Here is a 20,639-nt window from a genome sequence, read left to right on the forward strand (position 1 = left end):
AGGCCCTAAAGCTTTTGTGCTCCATGCTTACATTTAAAGACTAAAGCCCCATACACACGGGGAGATGGGGGAGCTTGTGCTGAGCGACATGCTTAAGCATGGATCACTCAGCACCCATCGCTGCACACCTGCAGGGCACCCACAATGTGTGCTGATTGATCGTGCGGGCCAGTGTTCTCTGGTCAGAGAACACTGGCGATGACTAAATTTTGACTGCATGTGCGGGAACGCACACGGTGGCCATACACACAGAGCGATCCATTCACTTAGAAACAGGGCTGTAATCAGCGAGTGTGTATGCCCCATTACCCTCAAAGTGAGACTTAACTCCATGAAACATAAATTTGAAGACATTGGGTGAGGTGCAGCAAGCACCGTAAGAATTTTGCAATGCTTGCCGCCAGCCTTCACATACTAACACCGTATGTATGAAGAGTTTTGCAAAGGAGACCATTTCGATGATAGGACTTCCAAGTTTTAGACTCTGAGTGCTGTGCGTTCCGCCAGGTATGCGGCCAAACCTCAGAAAACTGCATTTTTGTAGATTTGCCCACATTTTTTTCTTTGATGCATCTCGCCTATTATCATATTGGACCTAGCATCTGGGAGGTAGGTTGTCATATCTGGAGGAATTTCATGGTACCTTAGTGGATTTTCACAATGGTCTACTGGAGGTTCTAAAATGTCTGGTCTCCAAGCTAGACGCACTCTCCAATCACTTAGGTAAGCTTGATAATAGAAGTAGTTGTAAAATAAAGATGAGTAAAGAAAGTATGATTTTTCAAACCCAGGTTGTAACATGTCAGTTAGGGGCTTCATCACCTTCCAGTTTATCACTTTATAACCTTTCAATATAAATCCTTTTATTACTGGGACATCAGGGTGTAATGGTTAGCATTACTGCCTCACAGCACTGAGGTCATGGGTTCAATTCCCACCATGGCCCCAACTGTGCTGAGTTTGTATATTCTCCTCGTGTTTGCATGGGTTTCCTCCGGGTCTTCCGGTTGCCTCCAAAAATATAGTTGTAGGTTAATTGTCTTCCAACAAAATAAACCTATAGATTGTAATCTTGTAAGCAGGGCCCTCATACCTTTGACTCTCTGTAAATACCCAGTTTGTTGTTTCACTGTCTCCTAAAAAGCACAATGGAATATGCTGTGCTATATAACAAACTGTTAAGAAATAAATAAATAAATAGAATGAATGAATGCATGTGGGTGTCCATGTGGTAGGGAATATAGATTGAAAGAAAAATTCTCTGCAAAGCGCTACAGAATATGAATAAATGGTAATAAATAAATAATAAATAAATCACTGGAGGAAGCAAATACTTCTCAAAGTGATATAGTGATTCATAAAATGAAGTTTAATATATTTAATTATCTTACAAAACATATCATAGTAAGGGAAGTGAATGTTCCTTCTGTGAGTGTGTTGGAATGATTTGTGATGGTAGAGGAAGTCAGTAACATCTATGTACACAGAGTTAACAGGCCGCAGAAAACACAAGATCTGAGGAAACACTGTATGTCTATCTCTTAGATGTCAACACTTCAAAAGCTTGACATCAGCAGGACCTGCGGAGAGATGAGTGGCGTCTTGTCTCACATCTGGAGGTGGAATGTCTAGCGGGGAACCGCTCTTATCTCTCATAAAACAAAGTGCACACAACCAGGTGTAGTCTTTTCAAGTTTCTTTTATTCTCTTGTGAGGATGTATGCTGGACCATTCACATACTGGCTGTCTAATCTGTAAAATGATGTAAGGAGTCGAGTTAGTCCTAAAATGTACAAATTGTAACAAAAAAAAAATCTGTTTTCTATGTGCCTTCTCTCATAGCAATGGTCTAACACCTACTCATTATAGTCCTATACTTCCCTATCCATAACTTCTAGTCTTCAGCATAAACGCTACCTTCCAATAAATATTTCCTATTATTATTATTATTATTATTATTATTATTATTATAATGCCTTTCACTAAATCATATACCATTATCATTAATCATCATTTCTCCTCATATTCCTCCATATAACCAGTGGTCGAAGTGGAAATTTTGAAGTGGGGGTATGGAAAAGCTAAGAATGTTGTTCAGTGCGCGCCGAAGGCGTGCACGCTCTAGAAAAGGGGTGTGGTCATGTAAAAATGGGGAGTGGTCACACAAAGCTAGAGGAGTGGCTTCATCACATTAGGGGTGTGGCCATGAATGCCACATACCATAATACCCGATGCACATGATGCCACACACTGTAATGCCCATTACACATGACGCGGGTGTGGTATAACACACCGACAGTCGGGATTCCGACAGTCATTAGCGTGACATCGGAATCTCGACTGCACAGCAGGGGGGAGCGCAATGAAGCCCCTTGCGGGCTTGCTGCGCTCGCAACACTGCAGACACGGTGGCGAGCTGCGCTCGCATCCTATTTTATTCTCCCTCTATGGGGGTCGTGGACCCCCACGATGGAGCAGTCGGGATTCCGACGTTGGAGTAATGACTGTCGGGATCCCGACTATCGGTGAGACGTCCGGCACCCCATGATGCCACACACCATAATGCCCATTACACATGACGCAACACACCGTAATGCCCATTACATATTATACCACACACTGTAATGCCCATTACACGTGATGGAACACACCGTAATTCCCATTACACATTATACTATCCAACGGAATGCCCACTACACATGACGCAACACACCATAATGCCCGTTACATATTATACCACACACTGTAATGCCCATTACACATGACGCAACACACCGCAATGCCCATTACACATGATACTACCCAACGGAATGCCCACTACACATGACGCAACACACTGTAATGCCCATTACATATTATACCACACACTGTAATGCCCATTACACATGACGCAATGCACCGTAATTCCCATTACATATTATACCACACAACGGAATGCCCATTACACATAATGCAATACACTGTAATGCCCATTACACATGACGCGACACACTATACTACCATTAACACACACCTTGATGCCCATTACATAATATGCCATGTAAGTGCAACTTATCCACATGCTCATTGCTAGGAGTTTATTTCACAATGCCAGGGACTTCATGCTTGATGTCAGGGGCTTCATGCCCGATGCCAAGAAGGTTCCATTCTTGTTACCACGGGGGATTACATGCTCATTGCCAAGAGGGTTTTATGCTTGTTATTATGAGGTATTACATGCTCATTGCCAAGGGATTTATTCTCATGGTGACAGCCGCCACAATGGAAGCGCAGCGGCTGCCTATCCACCCGGCAGACTGTAGCTACTGGCACCCGACTATAGGGATAGGGTGGGGAGATGACAGGCTGGGCCGGGGGACAGGGTGCATAATATGCCATGAGTAGCATGGCTGGGATCCCCTGATGATTTTTTTTCTCCCCTCCCTGCACCAGAGATGGAGGAGATTCCATAGCAATTCACTGCAGCACACAGGAGACTGGCACCCGGTGATAGTGAAAGGTAATAAGATGACAGGCTGGGCCGGGGGTCAGGGTGCAGGGTGCATTGTGCCCCTCCCTGTCATTTATTTATTTATTTAAGCTCCATCGCAGCCGCTCACCCACCGAACGAGAGAATGGCAGCGAGGTGACATTCTGCAGAGAGTACAGAGCGGTGAACTGCCCGTGCCTGGCAGTCTGCAGAGCGGGTTGCGGCTATTTGAAATCTAGCGCAGGAAGAATATCAGTTCAGTGCTCAAAGTGCGGGTATGTCATAGCCTCATAGAACTTATCAGATTGTTACATATAACTCCCCCTATAACTCATATTGCTCTGTATACGCTCTCCCAATAATTGTTCTTATTAGTCAAAATTGTCTTTGCCAATAACTGCTATTACTCTATACCTTATGTAGCCGCTTAGCTGGATGCATTAATGAAGTAAGTGTTACGCCAGCATCCTTACTGTCATCAGAAGAGAGGCGCTGTAACCTCAAAAGGATCAGTATGCCAATGCCAGAATAACGACAGCCTGCATCCTGAGCATACGGGAGCGGTAGTTGGTGGCCAGGTATAGGGGTAGGTTTAGGTACTAGTGGGGGACTTATGGTTAGGCTATGGAGGGCTAGAGTCAGGCTGTGGAGTGGAGAGGTAAATGTAGGCACTTACAAAGGGGGTTAGGGTTAGGCTGCAGGGTGGGGAGTTAAGTGTAGGTGGCTAGCAGAGCCGGCCTTAGGCATAGGCCAACTAGGCAATTGCCTAGGGCATTTGGAATGCCTATGGGGCATCAGCAGCTTCTGCTGATTAAAATGATATGCAGCATGCCTATATTCTGTGTGTGAGTGAGGCTGTATCTGCATATGAAATAGTGTATTCATGGAAATCACTGTAACATAGCATTCCGTATGCAGGTACAGCCACAGTCGCACACAGAATATAGGCATGCTGCATATCATTTTAATCATCAGAAGCTCATAACATTGCAAATAAGATGAATTTTCAGCAAAAAAGGCACCGAATGGGTGCACTGGTTCTATTTAAAATATTGCGGGTAGGGACACCAAAATGATGACTGCTATGATGAGGGTTGATGGTGCTGGGAAAGGGAAGCAGGGTCAGAGACGGAACTAGTGGCAGTGCTAGGGGGCAACAGTCAAAATCTTGCCTAGGACGTAATTTAGGCTAGGGCCGGCTCTGGTGGCTAGGATATTTGGATGAACAGTACCTGTACCTTTATATCACATTACTACATGCTGAAAAGAAGCCAATGATTCAGTTGGAAGATTTGTAGGGGATTTTTATGGGGGAGTTGTTTTGGGTTCTATCCCAGCCAGGCAAACAAAGAGAGGTGTGTGCATTAAATGCATAACAGTTTGTACAGTGTCCCCAGTCAGTTAGCAGCTCATATATTCTTGCAGTTTAGAGAATCCCAGTCATTTGTCACACATAATCCAGTTGACATGGGTAAAAAAACACATAGAAATATAAAATAATACAATTTAATATAGTCTAATTCAATGCAAATAATCCATTAAACTCTGCTTTGGTAACCAACAGGATTTCATGTGCACACTGCAGCCAATGCTACTCCATGTTTTCCTGTACTGTCCGGCAGCTGTATTACTACTATAGGCCGTTTATAATAAATTCTGAGAATTGAATTCTGTATATAAAATAAAAGGAAGGATATTTGATGTTCCAGTATTAATTAAACACACCAAATTGTGATGGCAATAAGCAGTGATGACATAGTTTGTAGTAATAGCGAAGGGTTAAAGGGGGTTATCAATCCTTGGAAATAGATCAAGTATTAACCAATAATTTCAAAATTTAAAGTTTGTTACCCCTGAGCCCTCCCCCAAGGCAGCTGAATGAGGAGAACCAGGCAAAAATGAAGTGGACATTGTTAGCTTAAGATAGAAAAGGTGTGAATGATGGGAGGGGGTCCTATAAATGATGAACTCTAGTGTCATGGGCGAATGTAGATACTGTTTGACATAATGGGCGGGATGCTCTAAACAAAAAATGTGGTAAAACCCCTGTTTTTACCTATGGGCTTCCTTTCCTTCAGCGTGCCCCCACCGCTTAGCCTGTTAAGTTTGAGACCGGTATTCCTTAATGTGCAAATAGCCTTGCACATGTTGCGTTCAATTTGGATTAACAGCTAAAAAAACAGATTACCAGTTATTTATATAGCGCACACCTATTCTGCAGCGCTATACTGTGTATGTCCTCCTTCTCTCATTTACATTGCAGGCTGGCTCCTTTACTACAAGATTAGCAATTATTGCTTATGCCCCATGCACACTAAGCGATATGTTAAACAATATTGCTCATTTTGGTCCTTCAGAGCAACATCGTGTACATATTGCCTGCGGATATCCTCCATCATCAGTACATGCAGCTTGATTTGAATACATCATCAACAACTGCATGTGTGGAGCAGGGACAGGATGACATCACTAACATTATTGATAACGATATCGTTCAGTGTGCATGCACTATATTGTTTGCCCAGGAGTTCTGTCATGTAGTGAATCGTCTAGTGTGTACCCGGAATTAGAAAGAAAGGCTACATCACCGTTTAGAGATGAGCGGGTCCGGATCTCCGGGATCCGACAGATCCGAATATGGTGATCCGAGGCAGGATCCGAGCCGGCTCGGGAGTTCCCGCCTGAATTCCGGACCGAAAACGAGGCAAAACGTCATCATCGCGCTGTCGGATTCTCGCGGGATCTGGATTCTATATAAGACGCAAGCGCGCCCCGCCATCTTCACTCCATTATAGGAGAAGGAAGAGGGTGGTTGGGATCTGTGCTCCGTGCTCTGTGCTCCGTGCTCCGTGCCCTGTGCCCTGTGCTGTGATTTATTTAGTGACTGATTTTTTATTTTGTTGTAAACTAGGTGCTGCAGTGCTCACACGCAGGGGCTGCAGTGCTGCTGACTGTACACTCAGTGTACAGGGGCTGCAGTGTCCATAATACATGGGGCTGTGTCCAGTGTGTCAGGGGCTGTGTCCAGTGTACAGGGGCTGCAGTGTCCATAATACATGGGGCTGTGTCCAGTGTGTCAGGGGCTGTGTCCAGTGTACAGGGGCTGCAGTGTCCATAATACATGGGGCTGTGTCCAGTGTGTCAGGGGCTGTGTCCACTGTCCAGGGGGTGTGTCCACTGTCCAGGGGCTGTGTCCACTGTCCAGGGGCTGTGTCCATTGTCCAGGGGCTGTGTCCATTGTCCAGGGACTGTGTCTAAGGTGACGGGCTGTATCCAGTGTCCAGTGTAATGGGCTGTGTCCAGTGTGACGGACTATATCTAGTGTCCAGTGTGACGGCCTATATCCAGTGTCCAGTGTGACGGGCTATATCCAGTGTCCAGTGTAACGGGCTGTGTCCAGTGTAAAGTAAGATAAATAAATAATATAAAAACACATTATTAAACTGCAGTGCCGCTCTACTTCCAAGATGTGCCAGGTTGGAAGTGTAAGGTCCACATGTATGTGATGCCCAGTGCTGTCGGTTAGTCATCCAGCTACCTCGGTATAACCTTTTGGCCCAACTACAGTAAATGAAAACAATTTTGTGAGCTGTGAAGTGATCAAAATTGACTAGAAATGAGTGGAAACTAATGTTATTGAGGTCAATAATACTTTAGGGCAAAAACAGGCCCAAATTCTGTAATTTTAGCAATTTTTAGCATTTTTTTCATAAAAATCCAGATCCAAAACCAAAACCTGCAACGGTGGTTCAACTGCCCCCCCCCCCTCCCCCCGCCACGGGACACTGCCGGCCGCGGGAGGGACGCAGGAACGTCCCAAAATACTGGAACGCTCCCGCAATAAGCGGGACAGTTGAGAGGTATGGGGATTAATGCATATCTGTAGCGATATCAAGATATGAGAGAGCAAGCTTCAGGTTCCATGCTGGTAGATGTACAGCAATAGAAGTAATTTGTGGCTCATACTGAAAATCTAGCTATTTATGGCTGGTAAAAAGGAGAAACTCACAAAAAAATTGTTCCCTGACCTCTAGAACAGTGGTCAGGGAATTCGGTCCTCATTACCCCACACAGTGTATGTTTTGCTGGTACACAGGTGTACTAATTACTCACAGACACATTTTATAAGGTCCGCAGGTGGAGTTAATTATTTCACTTGTGATTCTGTGAGGAGACCTGCAAAACATGCACTGCGTGGGGTAATCAGGACCGAGTTCCCTGACCACTGCTCTAGAACATGGTTTTGGCCAGAGAAATGACTCACACATTTTGATCAATGTGTAAAAACATAATAAATTACCACATTATGGGGGTCATTCTACTTAATTCGTTCTCCTGCGCGTCTGCACAGGGGAGCAATGTTTTTTGTCTGCGCTTGTGCATAATGATTTATGAGCTATGTGCAGGCTCTCTTTTGGCGAACAGACTCGTTGACTTGCATAGTCGCTGGCCCGTTCACAAGGAGCAGTGTGGGCAGGAGGCATAGGGCAGCGGGCTCGGGTCACGCCCATGGTATTGCAAGTGGGACGAGGAGTACCAGAAGTGGGCAGCTGACATTACATGACATCTGCCGCCTGCCCTGTCTTTGTCCTGCTGCCCGCAAATATAAGTCAGTCTCCACTGACTTATATTTGCAAGCCCTGGGCAAATCATTCGATGATCTGCAAAGTGTCTTAGTGACACATCCCCTCCCACGATTGCGAGTGGATACAGCGATGGCGGGGGGTTGGTGATTCGGCGGTGATGGGGTAGGCCCTCTGCGAAGCTCGCAGCTTACCCAGTCAACCAGAATCAGAGCCTAAGTGTATGTATTACATTGCCTCTAATAAATAGTGGCCAATAATGTTTAAAATAATAACATTTAAAATGCCTACAAAATATTTATTTGGCGCCATATGAATTATTTATTTAATTACTGAATCAATTCTAAAAGTACCATACACGCCTGTTTGGGCCATACCCGAAAATGCAAAGTCAGCGCTTCTGCAATGCCATGTCGATGCCCCTCTGCCACCCCTTAGACCAGGGCTGGGCAACACCGGCCCTCCAGATGTTGATGAACTACACATCCCAGCATGCCTTGCATCAGTTTCAGCATGGCCACATAGCAAAACTAATGCAAAGCATCCTGGGATGTGTAGTTCATTAACATCTGATGGGCCGGTGTTGCCCAGCCCTGCCTTAGACTGTGGTCATTTTTTTTTCAATTTAGGGGGTTGTGCGCGCGTGCAGGAAGGTGCAGATTGACGAAATATGCCTGATAGTGATTTTCAGTAATCTACTGAAGTAGGCCCATAGCACAAATTGTGGCACTACAAGCCCTGACATGAATCTCTTATATAATCCTTATCATGGCCTCATCTGTGGTGACATAATGACATCAAGGGTGTAGGGAATGGTTGCAGCCTTGCTACGACAATGACATGCAATGACTCGGAACTTGATGGAAATCCCCCCCCCCCCCCCCCAAAAAAAAAATATCACCATTTCTTTAATATTTGGAGACTATTACATTCTCCCCAAAGTGTGCTTCAAAAATTACTCTAGCCTGCACCAGGAAAGTATTGTATCAAAAATAAGCAAAAAGAGAATGCACAATTAGAAAATTGTCAATGCCAACTTTAGCACATTGCACGTGGCTGTGCCTCCAGACTAGTCAAACCTCCTGAACCACATTTTTCTAGGCTGAGCAACCTAAACTTCTTTAAGCATGTCAGTTATGTTAAAGCACAGGGCTGATGGACATAAAAGAAAAGAAAATGTAACAAACAAAAGTTGGGTTATTAATTTTGGGTAATTATTTTTGAAAAAAAGGCTCTGTATGTATCATTAATTCATTCACATGTAGTATCTGTGTTTCAAATGCCTCATGTGGGACTTATTGATATGGCATAACCTAGTGACTGTTTTGTCTCAGTAGCCAGTTAAAAATGCCTACAAACTGCCTTTTATCCCCCTGGGGAAACACTTTCATTGTTGAAAAGTGGTCACCTTGGTAACTTCTGACCACATTCTAAACTACTATCTAAACTATTGTAGTGTGTCATTCACAATGCTGTTCACAGTGTTGTCCTGGAGTGTACAGGGCCTACCAGGAAATGTCATTCCAGTTACCATAATTTACAAGTAAACCTAAAGCTTGCCCTATAGTGAGTGTCAATTAAAAAGCAACTACTGTATGATGTCTAATATAGTCACATGTCTCTTCGCTATCAACATGATCAGTAAAAATTGACTGTGTAATTGACAGTGCATACACACCTCTAGTTCATCTTCCAAATGTATTTATTAGTGGTGGGCAACGATTAAAATTTTGGTACTCTTTACTTAGAAGGGCGCCCATCTCGGCCATCTCGGGCATTGAATGCACTAAAAAATCAGGTGCGATGCGACAGACGAGATGCCCGAGATTTCCCATAGGGAACAATGTTAAATGTCTCAATTGACCCGATTTTCCTGTTCAATGCCTCAATTGACCCAATTTTTCCATAGGAAACAATGTTAAATGGGCCACAGAGGCCAAATAGGCACCCTGAAGTGAATAATGGCCACCCGAATTGTTAACGCCACCCCACGATCAACGTCAACCCGAAGCGTGGCGAGCGCAGCGAGCCCGCGAGGGGCGGCGGTACGCGTCCTACGACCTTTTCATACCCCCACTATCCACGTCGGCGTGGAGTTGAGAATAGAAAGTGTGGCGAGCGCAGCGAGCCACCGAGCCCGAAGCGTGGCGAGCGCAGCGAGCCCCGCGAGGGGCTGCAGATACCTTCACAGGTATCCGCGTCCCCTCGCGGGCTTCACAGCTGTCCGCGTACCCTCGCGGGGCTCGCTGCGCTCGCCACGCTTCGGGCTCGGTGGCTCGCTGCGCTCGCCACACTTTCTATTCTCAACTCCACGCCGACGTGGATAGTGGGGGTATGAAAAGGTCGTAGGACGCGTACCGCCGCCCCTCGCGGGCTCGCTGCGCTCGCCACGCATCGGGTTGACGTTGATCGTGGGGTGGCGTTAACAATTCGGGTGGCCATTATACACTTCAGGGTGCCTATTTGGCCTCTGTGGCCCATTTAACATTGTTTCCTATGGAAAAATCGGGTCAATTGAGGCATTGAACAGAAAAATTGGGTCAATTGAGACATTTAACATTGTTCCCTATGGGAAATCTCGGGCATCTCGTCGGTTGATCGCACCCGATTTTTTAGTGCATTCAATGCCCGAGATGCCCGAGATTTTTTACTAACGATGCCCACGATCAAAATCGTGGGCGCCCTTCTAAGTAAAGAGTACCAAAAATTTTAATCGCGATTAATCGCATGAAATTTTTGCGATTAACTGCGATTAATCGCACTGATAGGCATATAAGTGCCGCTTACCTAAAATCTCGTTGCCAGGGGTTCCATGCTCGTTGCCAGGTGGGATTAGATGCTTGTTGCCAAGGGAGATTGCATGCTTGTTGCTATTGTAGGTTTCATGCTTGTTGCCAGGAGTTTACTTGCTTGTTGCCAGTGGGGGTTTTGTGCTCCATGCCAGGGGGGTGGGGTTACTTGCTCCATTCCAGGGGGGTGGTGGGTTACTTGCTCCATGCCAGGGGGGAGGTGGGTTCCTTGCTCATTGCCAGGGGGTGGTGGGTTACTTGCACCATGCCAGGGGGGTGGTGGGTTACTTGCTCCATGCCAGGGGTGGTGGGTTCCTTGCTCGTTGCCAGGGGGGGGTTTCCTTGCTCGTTGCCATGGGAGTGGTGGGTTACTTGCTCAATGCCAGGGGGTGGTGGGTTACTTGCTTCCTTCCAGGGGGGTGGTGGGTTCCTTGCTCGTTGCCAGGGGGGGGGGTTTCCTTGCTCGTTGCCAGGGGGTGGTGGGTTACTTGCTCCATGCCAGGGGGGTGGTGGGTTACTTGCTTCCTTCCAGGGGGGTGGTGGGTTCCTTGCTCGTTGCCAGGGGTTGCAGGGTCCACAGCGCTCCAGGAATCCGCACTTCCGGGTAGCGCTGGTCACTCTGCACATCGATGACAGACGCTAGAGGTAAAGGAGCACCTCTAGCGTCTGTCTCCTTCACAGCGGCGGCCATATTTGGAGGGGCGCAGGGTCTCCGTCAGCATGTAGACAGAGACTCTGCACCCCTGCGCTGCAGATTCATTTGTTTCCCCGTACCCGGCAGCCCCCATCTCCTGATCCCTGACACTGCAGCACCCCCATCCCGCCGGGCCCCCCCCCCCCCCCTCACATTAACGGCGATAATAAATTTAATCGCCGTTAATGTGCTGGCGCGTTAACGCGATATTAACGCGTTAACGTGCCCAGCACTAGTATTTATCAATATGATTATATACATTTTGATCAGTTTATCATTATTATTATTATTATTATTATCATTATTAAAACTTTTTAGTTTCCTAAGAAAGCAGACAACACCCAGACTGTTACTTTCACATTAGATGGACAGAAATGCAGTGGCGTAACAATTAATTAAGCTCCCCCAGTAGCACATTTTGCCCCCTCCCCTACCCCTCTGCCCCCCCCCCCCCCTTTACACCTCTGCATAATGCCGCTGTGCCGCATCAGTTTGCGGTCCCGGGTCTCCCTGCTCTCCCGGCTCCTGCTAATGAAAACTGACACTTACAAAATGGCTGCCCCCATACAGCAGACCGTTTTTAAGGATGCTAGAGGAGGCCTGCACTTACACCATAGCACCCCCCTTAATCCGTGAATCAATGTAGACATTCACCATTTTTGTTTTCCCTCTTTTTACAGTCTCTAATGTATTTATATCCTTCTGGAGATATGGGGTGACATTCTATGGGATGAGATTTCTGTTTTTTGGCGTTAATTAGTAAACAAAATGGCGACATCGCATTTTTCCATCAAATCGCCTATTTAATAGGATGCGCTGAGGGACTGAAATCGCATATTATGTGCGTTAAAGCATGCGGACCAAAAGTGCGTGATAAATTCGCAATTATATTGCATCCAGATGTTTTCGTACAGAAAAGTATACAAATCGCTTATTTAATGCAATGCGTTTTCGCAAATCACACTTTTTAGGTGTCTAATAATCGCACTTATTTCAGACCAGGTTCTGTTTGGCGATTTGGCCCAGAACTCACTTTGGTCAAGTGCACACATGGTTAAATTCAGCACAGGTGCCCTCATTTTCACTCAGAAACACCCCTACATAAACCCCAACATCATTAAGGACACCTGTGAGGGTTTGAGACATGGAGATTTTGCAGAGTGGTTTGGAGTTGCTTATTTGTGATGTGGCCCATTTGGAGGAGCTGCGCAGGAGGGAGGAAGCTGCGCGCCAGATCCAGGTAGCCCCCCGACTACTGCGTACCCCACGTATGTATCGTGCTCGGCTGTACCTGGACTCCCTCTCGGATCAACAGGTTGTGGGGATGTTTAGGCTGAACCGCATTAACATGTTGGACTTATATGAGCAGGTGAGAGATGATTTGGACCCTTTTGGGGGAGGCAACTATGCAGTGTCTGGGCTGCACAAATTAATGTGTGCCCTCTACTATTTGGCCACAGGCTCCACTCAGTCTGTGACCTCATATTCCTTGGGGGTATCACAGGCCACTTTCTCTAAGCATTTTACTCAAGTGTTACTTGCTTTAAAGAAGTTGTGGCGGACATACATCAGATTCCCCAGTTCTGAGTTGGAGTGGCAGGACCACAAGTTGGCTTTCTATAGACTCTCAGCATTCCCTCACGTGCTGGGAGCTATAGACTGCACACACATTGGGATTAGGGCACCGCACGTGCGGGGCCACGTCTACGTCAATAGGCGTGGGCGGCACTCCCTGAACGTGCAGGTTGTTTCCAATGCTCACCTCAAAATCCTGAGTGTTGTTGCAGGCTTTCCTGGGAACTGCCATGACGCCTATATTCTGAGACACTCAGCCCTCTGGAACCGATTTACCGACCACCAAATGCCAGAGGGCTGGCTACTAGGTAAGTACCTTTTTACATATTACCCTGTCTGTCCTTATTTGTACCTGCTCTAATGTGTGTGTTTCCTGTTTCACAAGCATATTGTTCTTCTACCAGTGTCTCCTGTTTGCAAAAAACACATACCTTACCATATAAGGCAATCACTTCCTATCTGTGTTTTAGGTGACTCAGGATATGGGTGTGTTTCCTGGCTCATGACACCTTTGCGCTCCCCAGAGGGCCCTGCACAGCACCGGTATAATGAAGCCCATATTGCAACCCGCAATGTGGTGGAGCACACATTTGGCGTTTTGAAGAGTAGATTCCGGTGTTTGGACCGGTCATCGGGTACGCTGCTTTACCACCCTGCAAAAGTAGTGATGATTGTCCAGGCTTGCTGCATGTTGCACAACATAGCCCTGTCCCAACCTGCCTATGTGGAGGAGGAACATGCAGCAGTCGTGCAGGAAGCCCAACCTACCACACCTCGGGTATTGAGGGGTACGCAGAGGGGGGATCTGGTGCGCACACACATCATCAGCCGTTACTTTTTTGTTAAGCACATGTGCCCTGTATTCCAAAATGTACCTTTGCTGTAAGTGTACTCATAAACAAATTATTTACCAATACCATCTGTTTCCACCCACATTTAGCCTAATACACAGAGCCCAATGGATGCAGCTGGTGGTGCTGACCTATCCCTTGCTGGTATCAAGCTTGTAAGTACATTTGATACATGTATGAATTAAGTTTGCTGTAAAACATGGCTCACTGGTGTTGTGGAACTACACGTGCCAGCATGCCCTGACACACTATAACCATTATAGTTCAAACCATGAGTGTCAGAGCTTGCTGGAATATGTACAGTAGTTCCACAACCTTTGACGGGCCAGGAGTTACCCAACACTACTTTACAGCAATCCCATTGTCATATACCATTACACTATGTCATAATTCACACAACAATTGGTTCATAAATAATACACTGACAAAATGGTATGCGGTTAGACATTTTTACTGCAGTATACTATGTCAGAAGCAATCTGCATTTTTGTCAGTAAAACATTAAAACTGTCGGGGGTGTAACAAGATGTATTGCATATTAGATGCAAATTACAAAAGTAACAAAAATATGACCTATCTTCTCCCACCATTAGGCCACCCTACACCACTTCTTGAACCTGCACCCAGGCCACCACGGGTCCTAATACTCCGAAGGGGTGGGGAAGTGGGGGAGCCACTTATTGGGGTGCTAGATACACTACTGAGAGTTGATGCTGCTGCACCTAAGACATTGCCTTCCAGCTGCTGTAGTTTGGCCTGCATACCTATTAAGGCATTGGTCTGCGCTGTGCATGATTGGCTTAGTGCAGCTATACTTTGCGCAAGGCTGCCAATATGGCTATTCTGTTCCCTCACAGCAGAAGTTAGATCTGCAAAACGGGTGTCAATGCTATTAGCAATGCGCACATAAGTACCTACACCTACCCGTACACTACGTGCAATTTTTCGTAATTGAAGAAACGTGTCACGCATGTACCCCTGGATGTTACCTATTTGCAGGCTTTGGGAGGCCATAAATTCTATTTGTTTTTCCTTGAAATTGACCAAGGAGTTAGCTACTTGGGAAGCAGAAGCTGCTGTATGGGGTGTGTTTGTGGGTGGGGGTGGGTTGGGAGACACCCCACTTGGGGGAAGATCACTCTGTGATGAGGTCTGTATTTCCTCCTCTGCCGCAAAGGTCTCCACGGGTTCAATAATGATGTCCATTTCGTCCAACACCATCATCGAAGAATCTGTTTGATGTGTTCCTAGTTGTATAGTACCTGTGGATACAGATGAGGAGGTAAGTACTAATGCATATATAGGCCAGACTCTCTTCAGTACTGTTTTAGAAAGGGCTTGAGATGCTGGACACACATACCTAGGGGTCTTATGTACTTACACATGTACCCCGATACAGCATGTAACATTGACATTAATAATAAGTGAGATGGCTAGGTCAGATTACATTAATTTCCGTTGCAATGTAGCAGCAGGAGATGAATGTAGTGTGACATATTGTGGATGTGACATGGGTGTGTGTACTGTATGTGTAATGGCGTGTTTTTTGGTCATTTACCTGCTTCCACAGATTCTGCAGCAACGGGCCTTCTTGTCTTGGATGCGTGAGCACTTCGGGACGGACAATCTGTGAAAGGAAAGATGGGCAGCCATTATGTACCTTGCAATGGATAAGCATTTACAGCAAACATGCATTGAAATTACATTAATGGACAATACTTCCTTTGGTTAAGGACTACATTATTTAGTCCCCACATTATTTGACATCTGTTTTTTACCTGATTATTTTGTTAGAGTATTATTAAAATATTGGACACATTACAACTGTTGGATAATCTGTGGTATGTAGGCATGGCAGCTAAACCACCAGTACACCTACCGTGTTTCCCCGATAATAAGACCTCCCCCGAAAATAAGCCCTATCAAAATTTCCCTAAGCCGAGTGGGTGCACTAACTTCTGTAACCCCATCTCCACCCCCGCTAACCCCCTTCACCGCCACCTTGCTTGTACAGGCTTCTACTGTACCGTAGAAGCTGTTGCAGCTCCCGGTCCCAGGGATGCACTGCGTTCAGCACGTGACGTCACTGTGCACATCACGCGGCTGCTGTACACGGAGGGAGCAGTGGCGCAGGCGGAAAACAAGCAGAAGAAGAACTGAAAAGTGCTGTATTGTTGGTGAGGAGCAGCGGGGCATGTTACTTTAAAAGAAGGAATGGGGGCTGTGTAAGAAGGACTCGGGCATGTTACTTTAAAAGAAGGAATGGGGGCTGTGTAAGAAGGACTCGGGCATGTTACTTTAAAAGGAGGAATGGGGGCTGTGTAAGAAGGACTCGGGCATGTTACTTTAAAAGGAGGAATGGGGGCTGTGTAAGAAAGAACTGGGGGCATGATACTAAGCCCTACTCCGAAAATAAGGCCTATGATGTTTTTTGTTGGGGAAAAAAAAATAAGACAGTGTCTTATTATCGGGAAAACACGGTATGTGTTTTTGGCCACATACATGTTAGGCTGCTAGAAAGAATGTTACAGTGTTGATCAATATCAGCAGTTGTGGAACTACAAGGCCCAGCATTATGAGCAATTTGAAAGTAGGAGCAGGCAATTTATTGGCATGACCTTGCTGGGCTATGTAGTTCCACAGCAGCACTTTACTTAGCATAACAATTCATGTGAACATTATAGTTTGAAAACATTTGCATGTATGTTTAAGATTGCATGTGGTCACACTTACCAGCTCTGGGTGGCGTTTGCGGCCTATCGGTATCTGCGACGTGCATGCCAGGCAGGACCTCAGGGGGTATGATTCTTTTGAGCTTGACCTCATAGGACGTGTAGCAGACAGTGGTGGGGCTTCCTCCGCCAGTCTTGGTGGCCTCCTCCAACTCCATGGCCATTTTACTTTTCAGCTGCCTTTTGATGTCATTGAATCTCTTTTTGACATTTCTGACCAGGCGCTTGTGCTGACTTACAGCGTTCACCGCCTGGGTGATGTCCTTCCACATAGCCCTTTTCCGCTGTGCTGTGGTCTTGTGGTGAGTTTTCCCAAGTAACCGGTCAAACACAGGCATGATAGCCCGGACAAGCGCAGCATTTTCCTCATATGAAAATCTGACCTTTCGGGCCACTTTTTGTGCGGCCAGCTTCTACCTCCTCCTCCTCATTTTCTACTCCAGCCATGTACCCCTCCTCCTCCATGCCAGTGTCTTCCTCCTCCACACCTCCATCTTCCTCCACCTCTGACATGTGGCCCTCCTGCAGCTGCTGTGGGGTATGGTCAAGGTCTTGGCTATAGGATGGGGATGCCAGCGGATCCTCCACCTCCTCCTGCTGGGGCTGGACGCTCAGGGCCTGGTCTGGGGCTGGCCTTGCTGTGGCCATGCTGCCTGCCACACTGCTGGCTCTCCCACTTGGCTGGCTGCTACCACTGCTCCCTCTGCCACTTCTCACTCTGCCACTGCTCCCTCTGCCACTCCTCACTCTGCCACTGCTCCCTCTGCCACTCCTCACTCTGCCACCAACACCTCTTCCTCTACTCACGCTGCCACTGCTCCTCTTCATGCTCCTTACTTCCTATCAAAGAGTGAAATGGCGCCAGTGCCCCTTTATATAGGGGGTGTGATGCATAATGGAGGGGACAGAGGAAATCGCACTCCGGTTGGTCCAAAACTCGCACATGACCAGCGTAATAAATCGCACTTTTTTGTGACTTAAATTCACACCACTTCGCCGCAAATCGCACCACTTCGCACTTTTCAGCCTCCAAAGCGCATCCCATTAAATATGCGAATTATTACAAAAAAATGCGATTTGAAAAAGGGCGAATATCGGCGATGTGGTGCGATATAAAAACATGCGCATTTATCTCAATCCATAGAATGTCACCCATGGTCTCCAGAAGTGAACATAGTATTTTAGATGAGATTAGTTATGGATTCCTCTCCCTATGCAGCCATGCATCTGACTTGCCTTCCTCATTGCTTTGTTACATTGCTTACCTGCCTTTGTCACCTAAATAATGACTTTGAGATCCTTTTCCTCCACAGTAGTTTCCATATAGTTTTGTTAATACCATTGCTGGCTCCAGGCGTTGGGCTGCAGCATCCCCCAAAATTCAAAGAGGGGAGCCATACCAACTACAAGTGAGTCCCAGCATTCGATGTTTGGCAGTTTTTTGGGGTGTGGTTCCCCTTTTTGAATTTTATACCACAATACAGCCACACCACTGGAGCCTCCATTGATTAATACTATATTCAGCCTTTGAGTTTTTTAGACCCAAGGGCATTTTTTTGGCATTAAGCTTTAGTTTTCAAAGATTTAAAGGCTGCAGCAGAGTCTGATAGGGCATGGAAGTGGGGATTTAGAATTTAAGGTCCAGTTGGGCAGGGACTACTTGGGTGAAGACTATGTACTTTTGCTGTGTAATTGATAAATATAATACCAGTATCATAATAGCAGTATCAGCACTTACTGGAAAACATACAGTAGGTGGCAAACAAACAAACAGATTATATAATAATGCGTACCTTCCCTTGTGGCTAGTAAACTATATAGTCCCCATTCTCTCTTGTCCAGGGATATTACAGACATGTGGGAATTTCCTTTGTCCTTTCTATAGGGGCCATACACTTGTGACCAGGGTACTATGGGGTTATTCAGATCTGATTGCTGGGCTGCTAATTTGCATAGCCCGGCGATCATGTAATCACCGCCCAGCCAGAGTGAAATCCCGCCCTGCGCAAACCACTGAATTGTTTAGCAGGGCTTGAAAAAATTGTCTGGATCGACGATAATCTGCAAATCCATTCGCAAACCGCTCAACATCGAATGATTTTTCCATGTAGTCTGTGCATTGCTCAGGTGGCTATGATAGATGTAGTCGTATTTGGGGTGGGAGCGGACGCCACATACCCTTCTCTCAAATACCTGGGTACAACTGCGTTTTCCCTGACACGCCCAGAAAATGGCGGATCACAAAATTTGCAGGATTTCATTGCAAAACACTTTCATGCATGCGTGATGTGATCTTTATGCGTGCGCAGTCTATCGATAACTTGCAGCCGTGCAATCAGGTCTCAACAACCCCTGTTATTTTAAAATATATGGGGTGCCCTTAGCTATAAGGTGAATACATGACTTATATGACAAACTGAAGTGTTAGCAGGAATAATACCCTCATGCTTCCCTTACTATGATAAGAAGATGCCTTACAGTTAAAAGAAACTGAATCCCCTTTATATAACTTTCTTTCTTCTACTGGTTTTATTGGTAAAAAGGTACTTGTGTAGTTTCACGGCGCCAGCATGTCTGAGTCCTCTTGCTGGCGCCATGCGTCTGAGTCCCTTTGCTGGCGCCGTGAAACTACACAAGCATCGTAAAAAAAAGTAGTATAAATAAAGAAATAAGTAAAAGGTAACAAGTGACATTATCATACAACCAATGTTTTGCTTGGCCTGAACAGGGCTGTATTAGGCAGGTAACTATTTTCTCTACAATAGTGATAAAAAAAAGTGATTTCACAAGTTGCACATTTGCAGTATTTAACTAGAAAAGGGAATTTTCAAAGAGATTTTCATGATGAGTAAATTACAGGGTTAATAAATAGCGTGTCCTGGTAAAGGGTGTTTCCTAAACACACCTATAGCACAGTCTATTTATACACTGGAGCAGGATAGATTCCAAAAATGCATCCTAAACTCCTAACTACAGTCTGTACCTCACAGTGTGGCTCCAGATCATAGATTAGCAGCACACGCACAGCTAAGACCTGTCTTTTAAGGAGCTCAAATACATTTCTTTTTTCATTTGGAAATGCAACAAAGATTACTTTTGCACTTAATATATTTAGGTCTTTATGAGTTTACTAGTATATGTGTTTGTATATAAGTTATTCCTGTCAATAAACTTGCATAAGGCTAGCGATTAATAAAGATGCTGGATCTTATCGCAGGATGGTCTCCCGCATGCGTACTGGGAGCCGAACACATGAGCAGTCGATTGATTATCGTCCCCCGCATGCAAACTCGAAGCCGTGCAATCAGGTCTAAATAACCCCCTAATAGTATACATGATATCGCTCAGAAAGAGCCAAAATGAGCAACATTGTTTATCATTTTAGCTTTTTTGTGGCTTTAGTACTCCTACTGCCTTCATATGTGTATTTAGAAGTGCAAACAATGCTTTATGTAGCTTATAGTGTTTCAAATACAGTATGTGTCCTCCATGACATCCATTCTACAGTGCCCTAAAATCATCCATTTACCTCAGCAAGTATATATCCAACATTAGATTGGAATGGTAAATTGAATACTTTGGACACACTATACAAAGGGCCTGATTCTAATGCCTTTGGTTGCCGGCATTTTCGTTTGCACAGGGAATTTGGATGGGGTCGCCCAGCGTTTCCTAGTCATAATCACGAAAACACTAGTTGCGCCTAGGAAAACGCTAGGCTTCTCCATGCGAACACAAGCAATCAGCCGCCCGCCCAGTTCTCGGACCCAGACGCCACAAGTCTAAGTCAGTACAAACTGATTTGCGATAAAAAACAGAACTTATAGCAGCACTACTACTACAATAATGAACATAAAGCAGGGTATTTGTAAATGTAAAACTTTACTGGTTATAAGAAAAACATACCACTAAAAATTGTTAGATAAACAATAACATGAATAAAACA

This window comes from Crinia signifera, chromosome 6, assembly GCF_055691185.1.
Source record: "Crinia signifera chromosome 6, ASM5569118v1, whole genome shotgun sequence".
NCBI lineage: Eukaryota > Metazoa > Chordata > Amphibia > Anura > Myobatrachidae > Crinia > Crinia signifera.